At 39.7% G+C, this 20385-nt stretch overlaps 1 protein-coding gene across 1 annotated transcript in view; it reads left to right on the forward strand.

Moving 5' to 3' along the window:
- The window catches only part of PDE10A (phosphodiesterase 10A), a 394215-nt gene that overhangs the window by 150689 nt on the left and 223141 nt on the right, over positions 1–20385 (forward strand). The window lies entirely within an intron of this gene.

The following is a 20385-nucleotide window of genomic DNA, read 5'->3' on the forward strand; positions in this document are numbered from 1 at the left end:
CGGTGATGAATTGGGTCCTTGGAAGGGGAACTTTATAAAGGTCTTCTCAAATAGTTGTGGGGTTCTTTTCTATCGCCTCAAGTTCTCCTCAATATCCATCATCAGGGATGAGGACTCCAGTTTCATTTAATTACTTTACATCAGTCAGCATTGATGAAAGGGTAGATGCTGGGATGCATATGAAGAAGAAAAGTTAGACCATGCCCTCAGACTGGAGATACCACTCGCCTATAGCACTCAGGTCTTCCTGAAGCTCTGGGGAGAATGGGCTCAAACTGAAAGCATTTGCCACAGAGCATTGATTCCACAGAATTCACTTCTAAATGTGGTGGTGTAGTGTGTGGATGAAGTCACTCCAGAAGGCATCTTTGCTGCAGGTTCTGATTCCTTGCTGGGCTGTGCTCTGCTGTTTGCTCCCCAGGGCTGGTAGGAAATCCTGTTCTGCACCACTTGCAGGTCTCCCGTTCTTTGGAGGCTCACAGAGTCACAGCTGGTACAAAGTGCTTCACCCAGGCAGGCAGAAATAAACAACAGGGACAGAAGGAACAGCAGGGCCATATGCTGATGGCTTCATATTGACTGTGGTAGGGAGGATAGGCCACTTGTGCTTCCTCTTTCTTCCCGCCAGGAGGCTTACGGCAGTCCTTAATTCCTCACTTGAGTCTAGCCAGGCAAGAAAGAAAAATGAACTGCTTCTGTTGGAGTCTTTGTATGCACTTGCATTTCTAGTTCATCAGCCAGTCAGAAGGATAAGCACCAAATGGGAAACAGTCTGCAAACTTCTTCACGTGCTCTGAAGTTGAAACGTGGAATCCCTTATTCCCTCTCATCCATTACTTCCAGAAGCAGGCTCACGCAAACAGACAGGAAGCGTTATTATATGATGAAATCTAGGAAAAAAAGCAAAATCTCACGTAACCCCACTTGATGATGTGATTGAGTTGACTATTTTGTGATATGTAATGAGTCTTAAACCTAATTTTGTTCAGTGTTTTTAAATGTTAGGTACACTATTTCTACGTACATGTTGTTCTATGAGGCCGTACACTGCAAATAACAAGCCAAAAAATAAGCCAAAAATCCTTGCATGTGTACGCCAGTATTGATTTGTTCTTTAGCATCTCCACGTACCGACTGAGCTCATTGTCAGCCGTGTGGCATTTCCATCCCAGATCAATGGTCCAGTTTTCATCTAAACTGTCGTGGAAAAGGAGAAGGAAGAGAGATTTGGTCTCTCACTTCTAAGTATTTGTGTAAAGCTGTGTTTTCCTCAGTGGAGAAATTAGAACTAAAGGGTTAGCATCCTATTTGAATTGGACAGCAGTAGCACCTTAAACTATGTTTTTAAATATCACTTATTATACTTCAGAGTACTTCCATAGGACAGTGTGGGGAGTGAAAGAGGCCCTCATTCTAGATTGAAGCTCTAATCTTGGCTCCACCACTTACTACTATTGTGACCTTATGCAAAATCATTTCAAGTTTTTGGAGCACAGTTCTGTCATTTGTAGGGTAAGGTGGATTGGATTAGATGATCTCTGAGCCCCCGATAGATTGGCATCTATTTCATTTTTAATCTCATTTTATCCTCCCACATTTATAATCTTCTTCTGTCATTGCTAAAGCAAGAATTATCTTCATTTCGCAGATGAGAATATTGAGATCCAAAGATGTCATAAAACTTTCTTAAGGTCGTGAAGCTGGTTAGGTACTGGGTCAGCTGTTTTAAGTACCTCTGTAATTAGGATGTAAATCAATGGAGGTAATAAAATATGATTCTTATGTAAATTTTATTTCCATACATTTTGGGGGAATATACCTATTGTATTAAGAAACATGGTTTAGTTTGTTATTTCCATTTGGGAATGCTCATTTATTTCTGGACATTTGTAAAAAGCTGTAATAATAAAATACATATTAATCAGCTAATCAAGAAGAATTTAAGTGCTTACTCTATATGCCAGGCACTGAACTCAGGACTATCGATACAAATGTAAAAGTGAAATAGACTTTATCTTAGGGTGGCAGTGTTATTTAGTCATTTTAGTTGTGTCTGACTCAGAAAATGTAGAGCCTATAAGCACATATGTTAAATATGTACAGACTAAATGCAAGGCAGCTTTCACAGGGAGGCACTGGGAGCTGGGGAAGTCAGAAAAGGTCTCATGGAGGAAAAAAGAGCTTGTTGAGGCAGGATTTAAAAGAAGCTAGGCAGATGCCAGAAGAGTGTGAATTCCAGGCAAAGGCATGGAATTGGGGGATGGCGGATGATGTTTGAGGAAGAAAAAGAAGGCTGACTTGTCAAAACTGAAGAATACATGAAGGGGATGAAGGCAGAGGGGGCCCAGGAAGGTTAGATTATAGACAGGTTACAAAGCACCTTCTAGGCAAAGTTTGTTCTTGATTTAATCAGGTGCCAAATTTTGTTCTTTGCTTTCAACATTAACATCTCTTTTTCCCTCACTCACACAGTCACCACCCTAAGTCAATACCTCATCACCCATGCCCTATACAGTTGTGATTGCCTCTTAACTTTAAATCTCTCCTCATTCTGAGCCACAGAGTGATTTTCTACAGCACAAGGCCGACACCTCCCTACTCAGTAAAGCCCAGTGGCCCTAGGATCTACTCCAAACTCCACTGTTTGGCATTTAATGCTGTTAATGATCTCAGCCCTTGTTTTTTTGAAGTCTTACAAATAACCATCTTCTACCTACTGCAACCATGCTGACTGCATGATGTCCCATTTCCTACCTCTGTGCCTTTGCACTCAGTGTCCCCAGTGCCTAGAACGTACTTCTCTTTCACCTCTATATCCTAGAGCTCCCTGGCTTTCTTCAAACTCTGCTCATACTCCATCTTTTGAAAGATGCCTTTTCTGGTCCCCCTAGCTACAGTGGGCAGGCCTTAGTCAAGCTGGGACTCTGTTAATTGAGGTTTATTATTAAAACAAAATGAGACACATGTAGATCATTCAACAGTTAACAAAAAGAAGCTTGCTTTCCTATAGCATAGAAGGGATATTCTACAAGGAGACTGCATGCGTATAGCTTGGGTAGAAGCAGCTCCTGTCATCTCCATATGAAAACTCCTCTGGTCAGCAGGATACAGGTCTTGGGATTTAGACATGCATGGGCCTTTTTATGTCTGTTGGTGAAGCCACTTCAATATGGCCTGAGACTACCAGGGACCTGCTAAGGGATATACACCTTGAGCCCTGGCCCTATTGGCCAATCAAGTCATAGGGACAGTTTTGTTGCCTTTCAGGGATAACCTAGCTTAACCCATGTGGCAAAGGGAAGGGGGAACCTTAGCAGTTAGAAGTCTACTACTTATCGAATCATTTTAGGTTACTTAGTATCTACTTTAGCTATATCTGGTATATACTTATTTACGTATATGTTATCTCCCCTATTAGAATATAAGCTCCTTGAAAGCTGGGATTGTTTCAGCTTTTTCATATCTCTCAGTCCTTAGAATAGTATAGTATTTAGCCCACAGTAAGTGCTTAATAAATGTTAATTTATTGATATATTGTTTTCCTGATTTAACTCCATTTTGCTTTAGTTACATAGTTCCTCCAATACTTCTTTGAATGCTTTATATTCTTCATTTCTCATGGTACAGTAGTATTCCATTACATTTCATTATATCACATACTTTTTTAGGCATTGAATTTATTTCTAGTTCTTTGCCACCATAAAAATTATTTTATGAATTTTGTTGCTAATATAATTTAATTTTAGAAGGGGCTTTCTAATTTATAAATTCAGAAGAATAACTCTAAAGGTGATTCTAGACAGTTACTAGAATTTGAATCTAATAGAGTAATGTTGCCAGAATTGTGCTTTACCAATATCATTTTGACATCTGTGTAGAGGATGGATTAGAAAAGAGAAAGATACAGAGGGAGATGAATTAGAAAAGTTGTTTAGGACAGGTGAATGTTACTGAGGGTACAAACTAAGATAGTAGCTATGTGAGTTGAAATTTCAAGAAGGGAACAAATTTTTGCATAAATTGTTAGTACTTTCAAATCTGCCTTCGGACCAAACACTTCACACTTACTAGCTATGTGACCCTGGGCAAGTCATTTAACCCCAATTGCCTAAAAAAAAAAAGAGTAAATTGTTAGTACTTAGCAACTGATTGAATATGAAAAAGGGCAGAACGGCAATTTGAAAAGATTGTGGTGCTCTCAGTCCAACTGGAAAATATAAAGAGAGATAGAGATAACAGAACTGTATCATCATAGAATATATAAACTCTTAATGCTTCATTACCTAATTCTTTAAGGTATAGAACTGGCAGTTTAAGACTCCTATTAGAAGAAGGCTCTTTATCTCAGCCCCTGTATATAGGGTGATACAGAAGGAGAGAAACTTGAATTTGATAGCCTTTGCCTGGTCAACCTTGTGTGATACCTGAATTTCTGATTAGAGTCCTTCATGAATCATCCCCATCCCCTAGAAAATTTAAGACTACTTACTAATGTTAGGGAATCTGAGATCTTTGAAACTATCAATCACTCAATGAGTAACAGTTGAGCCCTTGGGGCTCAGAGAAGTTTTTTTCCCTTTGACATTGTCTTTTTTTTTTTTTTTTCATGTAATTGGGTAGGAATCACATACCTATAGATTCCTAGTGGTAGAGGGATAATTTAGGTGAAGTGATGCATTCCCATCGTGATTTCATTCAAATGGTTTCCTGCCCTGAGGTTTGGGAGGGAAGGGGATGATTATTTTTCATGTTTCACTAATTTATAAGATGGGGGCACATCTTTATATTCCCTATTTTTCTCTTAGTTTCGAAGGATATCGAACTTTCTTTAGCATATTTAAAAGAGCTATTACATTTGAAAATCACATAACTCACCAAAAAGCAGTCTGGCAACTCTAATGCCGACCAAACATTGGTCTCCTAATGTTAGAAGCCAATAATTAACAGGAGAAAAAAGGTGAATACTAAATTAGGAAATCAGAAGGTAATTGGAATAACGGACATAGCCTAGGAGTACTAAATGAAGCAGGGCAGAGACAAATAGACTTTTGTCAAGATAATGCGCTGCTCATAGCAAACACTCTTTTCCAATAATCCAAAAGGCAACTCATGGACGTCACCAGGGGTCAACGTCAAAATCAGATTGATTATATACTTTGCAAGCAAAGATGGATAAGCTCTATACAGTCAGTTAAAATAAGACCTAGAGCTGACTGTGGCTCAGATCATGAGCTTCTTATTGCAAAATTTAGGCTTAAATTGAAGTAAGTAGGGAAAAACATGAAACTCCATTAGAATTATTTAAATAATATCCCTTATGATGGGGGCAGCTACATAGTGCAGTGGATAAACCGGCCATAGAGGCAGGAAGATCTGAGTTCAAATTTGGTCTCAGACCAGATATTTGTCACTTACTAGCTGTATGACCCTGGGCAAGTCACTTAGCCCCAAATGCCTCACCAAAAAAAAAAAATAATAATAATATCCCTTATGAATTTGAAGTGGAGGTGATAAATGAATTTAAGGGATGAGATTTGGTAGGTAGAATACCTGAAGAACTATGAATGAAGGTTCACAGTATTGTACAGAAGGTGGCAACAAAAACAACAAAACACCCCAAAGAGAAAAAGGAGCAAGAAAACAAAATGGCTGTGTGATGAGGCTTTTCAAAAGCTGAGGAAAGAAGGAAGACAGAAGGTACAGAGGAAAGTTAAAGGTATACCCAACTGAAGGCAAATTCTAGAGAACAGCAAGGAGAGATGAGAAGAAAACATTACACAAATGGACAGGGTGATAGATGAAAATGGTAGGGACTTAACAGAAGTAGAAGAGTTGAAGAAACAGAGGCAAGAACATACAGTACTCTGCAAGACAGATCTTAACAGCACTGATAACCACGATAACCCAATCTGCCCTCCTCTCTGTCACCCCCCTGCTCTCTTGTCCCCTTCTCCCCCTATTTTCCGGTAGGGTAAGACAGATTTCCATACCCAATTGCATGTGTATGTTATTCCCTCCTTATGGCAAATCCTATGAGAATAAGATTCCCTCATTCCCTCTCACCTTCCCCGGCTTCCCCTCCACTGTAAGAGACTTTTCTTTTCTGTTTTTTTTTGTGTGTGAGATAATTTACCCCATTCTACCTCTCCCTTTCTTCTTCTTCACCAAGTATCATCCGCTCTCATCCCTTAATTTTATTCTCCAGATATGACCCCTTAATCTTCAACTCACCCTGTGCCCTCTATCTATCTATCTATCTATGTATACATACATATAATTTTTTCCTTCAACTACCCTAATACTGACAAAGGTCTCATGAGTTATAAATATCATCTTTCCATGCAGGAATGTAAACAGTTCAATCTTAATAAGTCTCTTATGATTTCTTTTTCCTGTTTACCTCTTCATGTTCCACTTGAGTCCTGTATTTGAAAGTCAAATTTTCTATTCAGCTCTGGTCTTTTCATCAGGAATGCTTGAAAGTCCTCTATTTCACTGAATGACCATTTTTTCCCCTGAAGGATTATACTCAGTTTTGCTGGGTAGGTGATTCTTGGTTGTAATCCTATCTCCTTTGCCCTCCAGAATATTATATTCCATGCCTTGCAGTCCTTTAATGTAGAAGCTGCTAAATCTTGTGTTATCCTGATTGTGTTTCCACAGTACTTGAATTGTTTCTTTCTGGCAGCTTGTAATATTTTCTCCTTGACCTGGGAACTCTGGAATTTGGCTACAATATTCCTAGGAGTTTTCCTTTGGGGATCTCTTTCAGGAGGAGATCTGTGGATTCTTTCAATTTCTATTTTGCCCTCTGGTTCTAAATATCAGGGCAGTTTTCCTTGATAATTTCTTGAAAGATGATGTCTAGGCTCTTTTTTTGATCATGGCTTTCAGATAGTCCAATAATTTTTAAATTCTCTCTCCTGGATCTATTTTCCAGGTCAGTTGTTTTTCCAATGAGATATTTCACATTGTTTTCTAATTTTTCATTCTTTTGGATTTGTTTTACAGTGTCTTGATTTCTCATAAAGTCACTAGCTTCCAATTGCTCTATCTAATTTTTAAGGAAGTATTTTCTTCAGTAATCTTTTGGACTTCCTTTTCCATTTGGCCAATTTTTCTTTTTAGGGCATTTTTCTCCTCATTGGCTTTTTGGACCTCTTTTGCCATTTGGGTTAGGCTTATTTTTTAAGGTGTTATTTTCTTCAGTATTTTTTTGGGTCTCCTTTAGCAAGCTGTTGACTTGTTTTTCATGATTTTCTTGCATCACTCTCATTTCTCTTCCCAGTTTTTCCTCTACTTCCCTTACTTGCTTCTCAAAATCCCTTTTGAGCTCTTCCAAGGCCTGGGACTGATTCATATTTTTCTTGGAGGCTTTGGATGTAGGAGCTTTGATTTTGTTGTCTTCTTCTGGTTGTATATTTTGATCTTTTTCACCAAAGTAAGATAATATAGTCTGACTCTTTTTGCCCTGCTTGCTCATGATCCCGGCCAATTACTTGAGTTTTAAACTCTTTGTTAAGGTAAGAGTCTGCTTCCAATGTGGAGAGTGTACTGTCCCAAGCTTCAGGGGTTTGTGTAGCTGTTTTCAGAGATACTTGTAGGGACCTGTAAATTTTCAGTTCTTCCAAGGTGGTATGATAAGGGGCGAGGTGTTTACTCCTTTCCTGGCCTGTGACCACAAGTATTCCTTTCTGTCCCATAACTGTGAGGAGGGGTTCCTCTCCACAGCCACTACAAGCTCCACCACGCCAGCGCTCCTCCTCACCCCAGCACCGCCACCCAGAACTGTGACCCAGATCCATACACGGGCAAAGCAAGAGATTCCTGCCTCAGCACTGGCAAAGAGATCCCTGCAGTCCCTCTCTGATCAGCCACTGGATTCCCCCTCAGTCTGTGGGCCAGAAGCTCGGGAAGCAGCTGCCCGCCCCCCCTCCCCACGGCCATGCTCTTGGGGAATGGAGCTGAAACCCCACCTTCCTCTCTGATCACCGCAGAAACAGAGTTTTCCCACTGACCTTCTAAGTTGTCTTTGACATTCGTGGGTTGAGAGGTCTGGAAACCGCCACAGTTGTCCGCGATTCAGTCCTCTGGGACCTACTCCAGGTTTGCTGCGGCCTGCGTGCCCATGCCTCACTGCGCTGTGCTCCCAGCCCGGTGCGATACACCTTTCTGATCAATCATCCAGGTTGTCTTGGGCTGGAAATTTGTTTCAGTCTGTCTTTTTGTGGGTTCTGCTGCTTCAGAATTTGTTTAGAGCCATTTTTTATGAGTATTTGGAGGGGCTTGGGGGAGAGCTCAAGGAAGTCACTGCTTTCCCTCTGCCATCTTGGCTCCGCCCCCCCTTATGTCCTAATCCTAGAGGAAGGGCAGTGCTGAAAAATGTTTAAATCACCAAACAATTGAATTCATTTCACACACCAGCAGGGTTACTCCTAAGATTCTGCCAGCTAGGCCTTAGCTGTATGTGAAACAGGAATTACCAAAAAAACAAGACTGGTTTTCTTTTTTTTTAAATTTTATGAATTTATTTTGATTTATCAGTAATCACTTCCATATGCTTTTGAGTTGAAGATTTTTCTCCCCCTTCCTCCCCACCACCTTCCCCAGGACAGCACACAATCTGATATGGGCTATACATTCACATTCCTATTAAGCATATTGTCACTTTAGTGGTGTTGTAAGTAAAAATTAAAACCAATAGGAGGGAACCATCAGAAAGAGGAAACAAAACTCAGCAGAAGAGAAAAAAAATAGCAATTCAACTTTCATAGTTTTTTCTTTGGATGTGGATAGCACTTTCCATCACAAGGCCTCTGTAGATGTCTTAGATCCTTGTATTGCTGGGAAGGGTTGAGTTTATCAATATTAGTCATCTCACAATGTGGCTATTATTGTGTACAACATTCTCTTTGTTTTGCTTATTTTGCTTAGCATCAGACCATACAAGTCTTTCCAGGTTTTTCTGAAGTCAGCCTGTTCATCATTTCTTATAGCACACTAGTATTCCTTACATTCATATACCACAACTTGCTCAGCCATTCCCCAGTTGATGGCATCCTCTCAATTTCCAATTCTTTGCCACCACAAAAAGAGCTGCTGCGAATAGTTTTTGTACGTGTGGGTCCTTTTCCTTTTCCCATTTGTATGATTTCTTTGGGATTTAGCCCTAGAAGTGCTATTGCTGGATGAAAGGGTATGCACATTTTTATAGCCCTTTGGGCATAGTTCCAAATTGTTCTCCAAAATGGTTGAATCATTTCACAATTCCACCAACAATGCATTAGTGTTCCAATTTTCCCATATCTTCTCCAACATTTATCATTTTCCTACTTTGTCATGTTGGCCAATCTGATAGGTGTGATGTGGTACCTCAGAGTTGTTTTGATTTGCATTTCTCTAATCAGTAATGATTTAGAGCATTTTTTCATGTGACTATAGATGGCTTCAACTTTTTCATCTGAGAAATGTCTGTTCATATCCTTTGACCATTTATCAATTGGGGAATGGCTTGTATTCTTATAAAAGAACAGACTGGTTTTCAAAGAGGCAGAAAAATAAGAGACCAAATGATCAACATTTTCAGGATTATGGAGAAAGGAAGAGAGTTCCAGAAAAAAAAAATGTACTTTTGCTTCATTGACTACACTAAAGTCTATGACTTTGTGAATCACAACAAAACGTGGCAAGTCCTTAAAGAGAGGAAAACCAGATCATGTTATTTGTCTTCTGAGGATCCTGTATGTGGGTCAAGAAGCAACAGTTAGAACTGAATGGGAAACAACTGATTGGCAGAAGAGACCAAAACATAAACTCAGAAGGAGGCAACAATGTGAAAACAAGCCACAAGCAAAGCCTTAAAGAAAAATACCAATTGGACCCAAGGCAGGCAAGAATTCCTGGGACAGTTAAAGAGATGACTGGGAGGGGAAAATTAGGAAGAGTAATGAGAGTAATGCAAGAAAGTTATGATAAGAGAATTAACAGCTTGGTAAAGGAGACACTAAAAAATACATCGTATGAAACAGAATTGGCCTAATGGTTAAAGAGGCACAAAAATTCATTGAAGAAAAGAACTCTTTAAAAGCAGAATAGGCCAAATGGAAAAGTAAGTACAAAAATTCACTGAAAAAAAGTGGTTCAAAAGCTTATTAGAATTAGGAGAAAAAAATTAGAAAAATTAGAATTGAGGATGTGAAAACTAAGGTTTTCATGAGACTTCAAAAAAATTAAAACAAAGTCAAAAGAATTTTAAAAAATAGAAGAGAATGTAGATATAGAAATAGAAGAGAATATCTCATTGGAAAAAATGATCAGGAAATAGATTGAGGAGAGATAATTTAAGAATTATTGGACTGCCTGAAAGCCATGATCAAAAAAAGAGCTTAGACATCATATTTCAAGAAATGATCAAGGAAGACTGCCCAAATATCTTAGATCTAGAGGGTAAAATAGAAATGGAAAGAATCCATCAATCACCATCTGAAAGAGATTCCAACATGAAAACTCCCAGAAATATTATAGCCAAATTCCAAGCTCCAAGTTTAAAGAGAAACTATTGGAAGCCGTGAAAAAGAAGGAATTCAGATATTGTGGAACCACAGTCAGGCTCACGCAAGATTTAGCAGCTTCTGCGTTAAAGCAGTGTGAGGCTTGGAATATGATATTCCAGAGGGCAGAGAAGGTAAGATTACAATCAAAGATAACCTACCAAGCAAACCTCAGTATAATTCTTGAAGTGAAAAAATGAAGAATGTTTAATGAAATAGAGGACTTCCAAGCATTTCTGATGAAAAGAGCTGAACTGAATAAAAAATTTGACATTCAAACAGAAGCCTCAAAAGAAACATAAAGAGGTAAATAATCGTAAGGAACTCAGTGAAGTTCAACTTTCCCCATTGTTATGTGGGAGGAGAATACATGTAACTGGAACTTCATTATTAGAGCAGTTAGAAGGAGTTTGCTTAGACATAGAGGACATGGGTATGAGTCAAATATATTGGGATGACCTCCAAATAATTATATGAGTGAGAAAGAGGGATGCACTGGGAGAAGGAAGAAGTAGAATAGGAGAAATCTTCTTATATAAAGGAGGTGCACAAGGAAGAGCCTTTATAGTGGAGAGGAAAATGGGGTGGGGGAGGGGTGGGCAATGCTTGAACCACACTCTCATCAGCATTGGCTCGAGGAGGGAAGAATGAAAATATGTGCGTGTGTGTGTATGTGTGTATATATATATGTATGTGTATATATATATATGATATGTGTATGTCATGAATACACATATTCAGTGGGTTATAGAAATCTATCTTACCCAATAGGGAGACCGGAGGGGAAGAGGATAAGAGATATGGGGATAAATTATTGGGGGGGGGCTGATTAGAGGAGGGCATTGGTCAGAAGCAAAAGAAACTCGAAGAGGGACAGGGCAAAAAGAGAGACAGAGGAGGACAAACAGTGGAAAATGGGATGGGGGGAAATCACAGTTAGTGATGATATTGTGCATGTGAATGGGATGAGCTAAATCATAGAAGAGAACTGGATGACAGAATGGATTCAAAACGAGAATCTAACAATATGTTATATACAAGAGACACAGGACAGAAAGACATGCACGGAGTTGAAACGAAGGACTGGTGCAGCCCTTCTGTTATTCTTCAACTGGAGTGAAGAGAGCAAGGGTGGCAATCTTAATGTGGACAAAGCAAAAACAAAATTAAACCTAAGTGAAAGAGATAATCAGGAAAACTACATTTTGCTAAATGGTGCCATAGGCAATGAAGTGACATTTAACATTTTTATAACAAGTTTCCCTGATGAAGGACCATTTCTCAAATATATAGGGAAGTGAGCTAAATTTGTTAAAATTTCCCAATTGATAAGTGGTCAAAGGATATGAAGAAGCAGTTATGAAAAGAAGAAATTAGAGCTATCTATTGTCATCTGAAAAAAAAGCTCTAAATTACTCTTTATTAGGGAAGAACAAATTAAAACAAATCTGAAGTACCACCTCACACCTATCAGAAATGACAAATGCTGAAGGGACTGAGGGGAAATAGGTACATTAATGAATTGTTGGTGGAGTAGTGAACTGGTCCAACCATTATGGAGAAGAACATCAAATCGTGCCCAAAGGGCTATAAAACTGCATATCCTTTGTGTTTAATATACGTATGTGTGTGTGTGTGTGTGTGTATGCACACCCATATATATGTACACACACCTATATGTACATATGTATATATACACATATATATGTATATTTTTTGTGATATGGAAATATGTTTTGCATGATTTCACATGTGGATCTCAATTAACTTAGGTGCATTATTCTTCTGATGAGTCTTAGATTACTGAAAGGGGGTCATTATTCCAAAGCATTATTTAAATAAAGCCTAGTTGAGAGAACTATAGAGTCAGTGTTCTGTGGTGATTAGAGGACTAACTTTAGAGTCGGGTTGAGCTGGTTATTAGGCGACACGTTGGACTGTGAGAGGGTTAAGAATGAACTTGCAAGGGGTGGGGTGAGGGTGGAGGTGGAGAGGCTGTGTTAGAGTGCAATAGAAGGGCCTGTCAGGAAAACTTCCTAACCTCCTGGCTTAAGATAGACCAATCTATAGACCTTTACTGTGAACCAAAATAGTATTAATAGCCACTTGAATTGTAGGATCCATTACTTGCTGGGTGGGACTCTACCTGACTGTCCCTCACTAGGCCCCACAGGGAAGATTTTGTTTAAGGGTTCCACCATAAACAAAATTTGATGATAACCTGCAAATAGAAACCTCAAAGAGTTTCTGACTCCAAGTCAGTGCTCTAGTATACTAAGTCTTTCTGGGCATTGGACCTGGATTTCCCTTGGAACCTTCTCTCTGTCATCAGCCATTCAGTTCTTAGGACTGAGTGATGAATCCTAGGAAGAACTGGTATCTACACAGCTAGATGACTCATACCCTTCCAATACTTTGCTCTCACTGCACCAAGATGTAGAACTGCTTCGGTCTCTGCCTTATCCTGCCATGTGCCATCCTTCCTAACAAGTGGACTTTGGGGGAGTCCATGCAGTTTAGAAGGGTGTGTATGTTAGGGGTTGGGGGGGTGAGTCATGTGTGAATCATCACATATAATAGGCCCGATAGTTTGAAGATGAGCTCTACTTGAATTGTTGCCTGCCAGGACACTTCATTATTGGATATCCTGTCCAAGGACTGTGGGGCCTGCAAGAAGTAGGAAACAGGGAAGGTACATGAAGTTGGGAGCCCTGAAGAACCCTAATTTCATTAACCCTTAAGGCTCCACACAGCCTCTTTCAACTTACCTTTTTCTTCCCCTGGAGTTGGAACTTCCTGTTAGACTCCAATGCTTTTAGGCTTGGAAGAATGTGTCTAATGTTTATAATGGTACTAAGCTTGAGCCACTGTTTCCCATGGTCTTGAGAATTGAGTGGTCAGTGGTCAGAATGGATACAACTCATCTATAAACTGGGCCTCAAGCAAATCACCTTTTGTGAATTCGGCTGCTAGAAGAGGGACACTGAAGGCCCTATTTGGCACCCTTGTCTGTCCTGATGGGTATGCAGTTCACCACTGAGACCTCTGAAGAGGTATTTCTATGATCCACCCTGTCCCTGACTGTGTTGCTGATCTGGTCCCATGTGCTCCTGACCGGGCTGGTTTAATATACAAAGGTCTGGATATAAATCTCATGAAGTGTTTTATCTGGTTGTCTCCAAAACAAAACAACACAACAACAGTGACGATGACAACAACAACAAACCCCCAAACCATGTGTTGTCTTTTGGAAATGAAAGTGCATAGTTTTCTTTAGTACATATTTACTATGTATTGAACACCATTACCGTATATCATGGTCATTTAATACCATTCATTTTCATTCTCTTGGATCCCCTAGACCATTCTGTTTTTTTTTTTTCCACCAAATTGGACTCTTAGATGTAGTGAGTATGTAGAAGGCCTATGAATAAGCAAAAAGAACTGCTCTCGCCAGTGGAATTATTTTTGGTTGTCCCCAGTGTTTACTTGCACTTCTTCACAGACCACATATTCTGGGACTTGTTAACACCATGAAGTGATAGTGTTACTTGGATATATATACCTGGACCCTAGGTCTGGCCTACCTCACCCAGACAACTCACATCATCCTTGAATGCAAGGATATCAGTTGCTTTTTAGACTGGAGAAGAGCCAGTTAATTAGGAGTTCCTGGTACCTAACAGGCTGGTAGTGTTAAAAATGGGCCCATTGAAGGCACAGCACATCCTGCTGTGAGAAATTCCTACCATGTTTAATGATCTCCAAAAATTCTTAGGTTTTATAGACTATTACTCTCACTTTGTCAATTAATTGGGCAGTAGAACAGCACCTCTGACCTTTGTACTACACACGTCTGGGTGTTGTCCTCAGTGAATTCAAGAGGCGATTTGAGTCTGCTCCCATCTTGCTGTTCTTGTTGCTTGTTGTGAGGACTAAATGAGATTGTTAACTATTTTATAATTATTATTGACTACTTATGGAGAATGCTGTGAATGAGATTCTTGTTTAGACCTGGTTTAGACTAGAACTTTGCCTTTCAACTCAGAGATTCTATGAAAATTAACAGATGGCTTGTAGGAAAGAAGATTGCAGAAAGGGGAAAGGATAACATTCTTCCAGTATTTAAAGTCCTGCCCCGTGTAGATGGGACTAAAGTTGTTCTGTTTGGCCCCTAAGAGCAGAAATAGTTATTAATCTTAATCTAAGGAAAAAGTAATTGACAAATAGAGCTATCTAAAGATGTAATGACTCAGAAGGTTGTATGTTCTTCCTCATGGGAAGCAGAAGCAAACACTGTTTCTTACCTGACCGTCCCACCCACCCAGCTTATTGAAGTTGTCACAGGAAGATACTTACTCAAATAGGGTTAGGGTGGATGGTTTCTTTGATCCTTTCCCTGTGCTACTTACATGACTGTAGCCAAGTCACTCAAACTCTATTTCTATACAGTATTTGTAAAATTAGGAGGTTGACTAGATTTAATTTAGCAAATGCTGATTGTATGCTTACCCCAGATCGTTATGATACCAAGAGAAAACCTGAAGCAACCTCTGCCCATCAAGGAACTTACCTTCTGTGAACTCTGTTCAAGCTTTAAATCTGTGATCTGTGAATCAGAACCATAGAAGAAAAGTAAAGCAAAGGAGTAGTTTAAAAAAGTATTTCCAAAAAAACCCCAATATCCCACACAGATATTTTCTATTTATTCTTGAAGTAGAATCCAGGTAATACCCAGGCATTAAGAATCACATTTTTAAAGTTTCCAGCGAACAGTTCTGTTTTAAGATCTTATCAAAATTGTCTAAGGATTTGTACTTTACATGTTGAAGAAGTACAAGAGCTGTTAGCTTATAGAGAAGAATTCACCCCTTTCCAATTTATAAGCACCCAGCTGTGTTTACATTTTTGCCAGAAGTCAAAGCCCTGGACCTAATGCCAAAGTCGTTTATTTGAATTTCATTAGTATGTACACTGACTTTAGTGTCTGCCTTGAGCATAAATGCTCTACCAATTTTCAGTGATCAGAAGATATTGTATTCGAAGGTGGATTGCATTCCCCTTTTAGACCACAAAAAGTAGAAAAGTGGAAAGCCAAGGAAATTGTTGACTGTTAAATTTTTGTCACTGTGTACGTGAAGACATGGGAACTTGTTTCCTGGCAGTGATCTCACTGTGGTAGCTTAATTTGTTTGTGGTGTTCTTTTTTTTACATGGTTTTAATCAGTGATATCTTCTGGTTTTCTTTATGATAAAATAATGTTGTGTGTGTTGAACTTTTATGGTGTATGGCTTTGTTCTCGTAGCATGTGTGATTGATTCAGCCCAAGTCTTCATAAATGTGCTACTTAGTGCAATAAACAATGTTTCTTCAGCTCTACAGATAGGGAGATAATAAGTAAACTGAGCGTGTTGCAGAAATTGAAGGAAGGTTAGTCTCTTCTAATGGCACCGTGAATGCAATTTTTGAAGGAGCACAACTTTAGGTCTTTAGATGACACCGCTGGTATCACTATTATATGGGGGTCGTGGGAGAGGAAGACACATGACTTACTGTCGCTATCAGCATCACTGTCTTCTGGTCATTAATGCTGAAGGAATACTGTTGGTTTCTGTCATTCTTAAAGAAGACCAAAATGACATCTGTATGTCGGGGTCAATGTACAGTGTGTCCAGTTGGCTGATCAGACCAATATAAGGTTGGAAAGCTCTACCACAGGTCAAGCACAAATAGTCCATATGAATATTTGGAAAGGATTTGGAATGCATGTCATGCTCCTTTTGAACCACTGCAGTTCTGCTTTGCTCATAGAGCACAGTGCCATCTTTGATGCAGGCATACCATTCTGGGTGGTCCTGTGCCAGTGTCTCCCATGTCTAAGATTTGATTCTAAAGTTCTTCAGAGAGACCTGTAGAGTGTCCTTGTATCACTTTGTCTGACTGCCTTGTGAGAACTTGTTTTGTGTGAGTTCTGCATAATGTTCTATGCAAATGCACATCTGGCATTCAAACAATGTAGCCAGCCCATAGGAGTTACACTCTCTGCAACAGAGTTTGAATGATTGGGAGTTCAGTTTGAGAAAGGACCTCTGTGTCCAGTACCTTATCTTGCCAGGTGATCTTCAGAATCTTTGGAAAATAATACAAGTGGAAGCTATTCAGTTTCTTGTCATGGTACTGGTATACTGTCCAGGTTTCACAGGCATATAACAATGAGGTCAGCACAACAGCTCTATAGACCTTCTGTTTGCTAAGCAGCCTAATACCTCTTCTGTCCCATACTTTCTTTTGGAGCCTCCCAAATACTGAGCTAGCTCTGGCAATGTGTTTGTCAGCCCTTCATCATCTATGTGTGCATCCCTGGAAAGTATGCTGCCGAGGTGAGTGAACTTATCCACAGCATTCAAAAATTAAAAATGTCTTCATTTGCTGTTAACTTATGGTTCTACAGATGGATGGTGCAGTGCTGTCTGGTGGAGGACTGTTTTTTTATTGTTAATTATCAGGCCACAATTAGCACAAACAGCAGAAAACCAGTCCATCCTCTGTTGCATCTCAGTCATGTACCAGCTCCCCCTCTGCTTTAATCTTGTGTTATAGCCTTTTCAAGTTAAGTAATTTACTATGGATATGATAGATGATCTTGATGCCATTTTTGTCCTCATTGAAAGCATCTGACAAGATCACACTGAAAACATCATGCTAAAAAGCATAGGAGCAAGCATACAGCCTTGCTTCACTCCATTGTTGACTGGGAAAGCATGAAAATACCATCCATTGTCCAGAACCCATGTGAGCACGCCATCATGGAACGGGCGTAATTCTCTGGGCAGTGAAATTTTGCCATGATTTTCCACAAGCCCTCATGACTGATAGTGATATAGGCCTTGGTCAGAATGTTGTGTACAGCCTTCTGTTTGGATCCTGGAGTTGTCTAGCAACAAATACCATATTGAACATTTGTTGATGCTTTCTGAAACCACACTGGCTCTCAGGTAGATGAGCATCTTCCAGGTGAAGGTTCAGCCTGTTAAGGACTCTGGCCAAGAATATTGCCTGCAGTGACCAAGAGAGAGACCACTCTGTATTTGTGACAGGACAACCCATTTCCTTTTCCTTTTCTAGAGATGAACATAGGAAGCATCCTTGAGCTCCTGGGGGATAACCTCCTCTCTTCATATAACCTGGAAGAGTTCCATCAGCATTTATATGAGCTGTGGATCCCCTGCCTTGTAAATCTCAGTTGGAATAGAATCACCACCAGGTGCTTTGGTGCTTATATAAGAGGAGCCTAATGACATTCAGAACCTCATTTTCAGTTGGAAATTCGGCTAGAGAGGGACGAGCTTCAGCCCGAGGTATATGTTCATTTGCTTCGGCATTGGTTGATGAAGGTTTGTTGAGAATGCTATGGAAATGTTCAGCCCACCTCTCAAGAATCATGTCTTTATAATTCATCAGTGTGGCATCATCAGCATTGAGTAGTTAAGATCCAGGGGCAGTTAGGTGGTGCAGTGGATAGAGCACCGGCCCTGAAGTCAGGAGGACCTGAGTTCAAATCCAGCCCCAGACCAAACACTTGGCACTAGCTGTGTGACCCTAGGCAGGTCACTTAACCCCAATTGCCTAAAAACAAAAAAGATCCACTATAGGTCTTTAGCCCATAAATAGCCTTCAGGGCATCATAAAAGTGCGTTGGGTTGTTAGGTTCAGTATAAAACTGAATTTCATCTGTCTTCTTACTGAGCCAAGAGTCTTGCATCTCTCTAAGCTTCACTTGCAGTTTGCTTTTGGTTGAGTGAAATGCTGCCTTCTTAGACACAAACTATCTTGTGGAGTTCTCTTTTTTTGCTTAGTAGCTTCTGAATTTCACCATCATTTTTGTCAAACCATTTTGGATGTTTGTGCGTGTTGTAGCACAGATGAATACATATGGTGCTGTACACCAGATCTCTGAAGTCTGCCCACTCCTTTTCTGCTTCACTGTTGCCAAGTGTGTGTTGGTTAGCAACAAACTGTTCACACATGAAGAAACATTAAATCTTCTGGTAGTCTTCTTGCCTTGGGGCTGAAGCTTTTGATGAATGTGAATATTTAGCTTGGCGAGTCTTTGGTCCACTACCCTGCTCCACACATCACCTTTGCCATTCTCGCATTCTGTTTGTTTCTTCTCCTTACAATGACATAGTCTGTTAGGTGCCAGCATTTGCTGGGAGGGTGTGGCCACAACGTTTTATTGCATTCAGGTAAGCAGAAGACAGTGTTGGTGATGAGAAGGTCATGAGGTGCACAAGTCTTCAGGAGTAAGTGACCACTGCTGTTGCTGTTTCTGATCCCATTCCTCCCAAGGACTCCCTGCCATGTCTGACAATCCATGCCTACTCTTGTGTCTGGCTTTTCTTCATTTCAGCACGTTGATGATGAGGGTCTGCAGATCTTCATAAAAATTTTCTTTGACCTCATTGTGGTGGGAGCATATGTACTGGTCGTAGTGTTGTGGTGCTTTCCTTTCCATTTGGGAGGCCTACCAGTTTGTTAACTAGATTAGTTTTGATTTTAAAATTTATGCCAGCTTCATGGCACTTCTCGTTACTGCAGCCACTCCAGGAAAATAAAAATAAACCCCATGTTCGTATCGGACTTCAGTAATCTGGCCTTCATTTACAAATCATAAAAAAATACTCTAATACTAGGTAATGATGAGGGCAATAGTGGGAAGGATGGATGATGGGGAGAGAGGTGAGTAATTGGAGTCATTTGAAGCACATTTCAAGCTTTCCCTAGAGCTGGAAAGATAAGATTATGAGAACAATGTGTTGGTATACAGGTATAAGGATAACAATACTGTAATGAGCATTTCATAAAGGAAAGCCCTTTAGTATGAGAGCAGAGCAGAAGGTCGCAGAAGACAGGCAAGATTTGCTTGGTTCAATGTCACTGTACGGTTTACACTGGCAAGGTGTGAGCTTTGTGATACTTTTTATTATCTGTAGTTTTATGAAGTCAGATAAAGTTTGACAATTTTGTTATCCTTCTTCCTTTGTTGTTAACAGTTCACAACTACAGCGGACATAAAAAAGCAACTTTTAATCGTAATGTTGTTAGTGATTCCCTTTTAGATTCAGGAATATAATAATTTCATTTTAGAGTTTTTATCTTCAACTTGATGCTTTCTTGTTTTTTACTTCATAGTAAATCTCTTCTCCCAGTAAATCCTCCCTTGTAACAAACAAAAACAGCAGTTAAGCAAAACCAGTCTCTGTACCTGACAGAGCATGCAACATTCGCCATCCATAGTTTCTGGCTTCATCGAGGAAATGAAGGAGATGCATTTCTGTTATCTCTTTTCTGGGTACATTATAATTCCAGGATTTAGTTTCATTGTTTGTTCTTCTCATTTACATCATTGTAGTCATTGTATACATTTTTTTGTGGTTATACTTAATGTCAGTTCAGAGAATTCTTCTCATGTTTCTCTGAATTCCACATATTTGTTGTTTTATATGACACAATAATATTCCATTACATTCATAGACACTAAAATTTGACCTCAAGACCTGATCTCCTTGTATCACATTTCAGGCATCTGGAGTGTTAAGCCACTTAACTTTTGGAGAGCTGATCTTCTCAGTTTTATAATTCTCCCTAGTGTTAAGCCATGGGCTTAGTAAGTAAAAAACTCACTTCAATCCAGTTGAACTCTCTAGACTCAAGTTTCTTTTTATCCTGTCCACTTGTCCTTGTTGACATCAGAGCCCAGCCAGCATTGGCTTCTTGCTTCTCCTGTGGAAAGAGTTGAAAGTCTAATGCCCAGTGAACTTCATTTATTATTTC

Source organism: Phascolarctos cinereus, unplaced genomic scaffold, assembly GCF_003287225.1.
Source record: "Phascolarctos cinereus isolate Bilbo 61053 unplaced genomic scaffold, phaCin_HiC Scaffold_5;HRSCAF=322, whole genome shotgun sequence".
NCBI lineage: Eukaryota > Metazoa > Chordata > Mammalia > Diprotodontia > Phascolarctidae > Phascolarctos > Phascolarctos cinereus.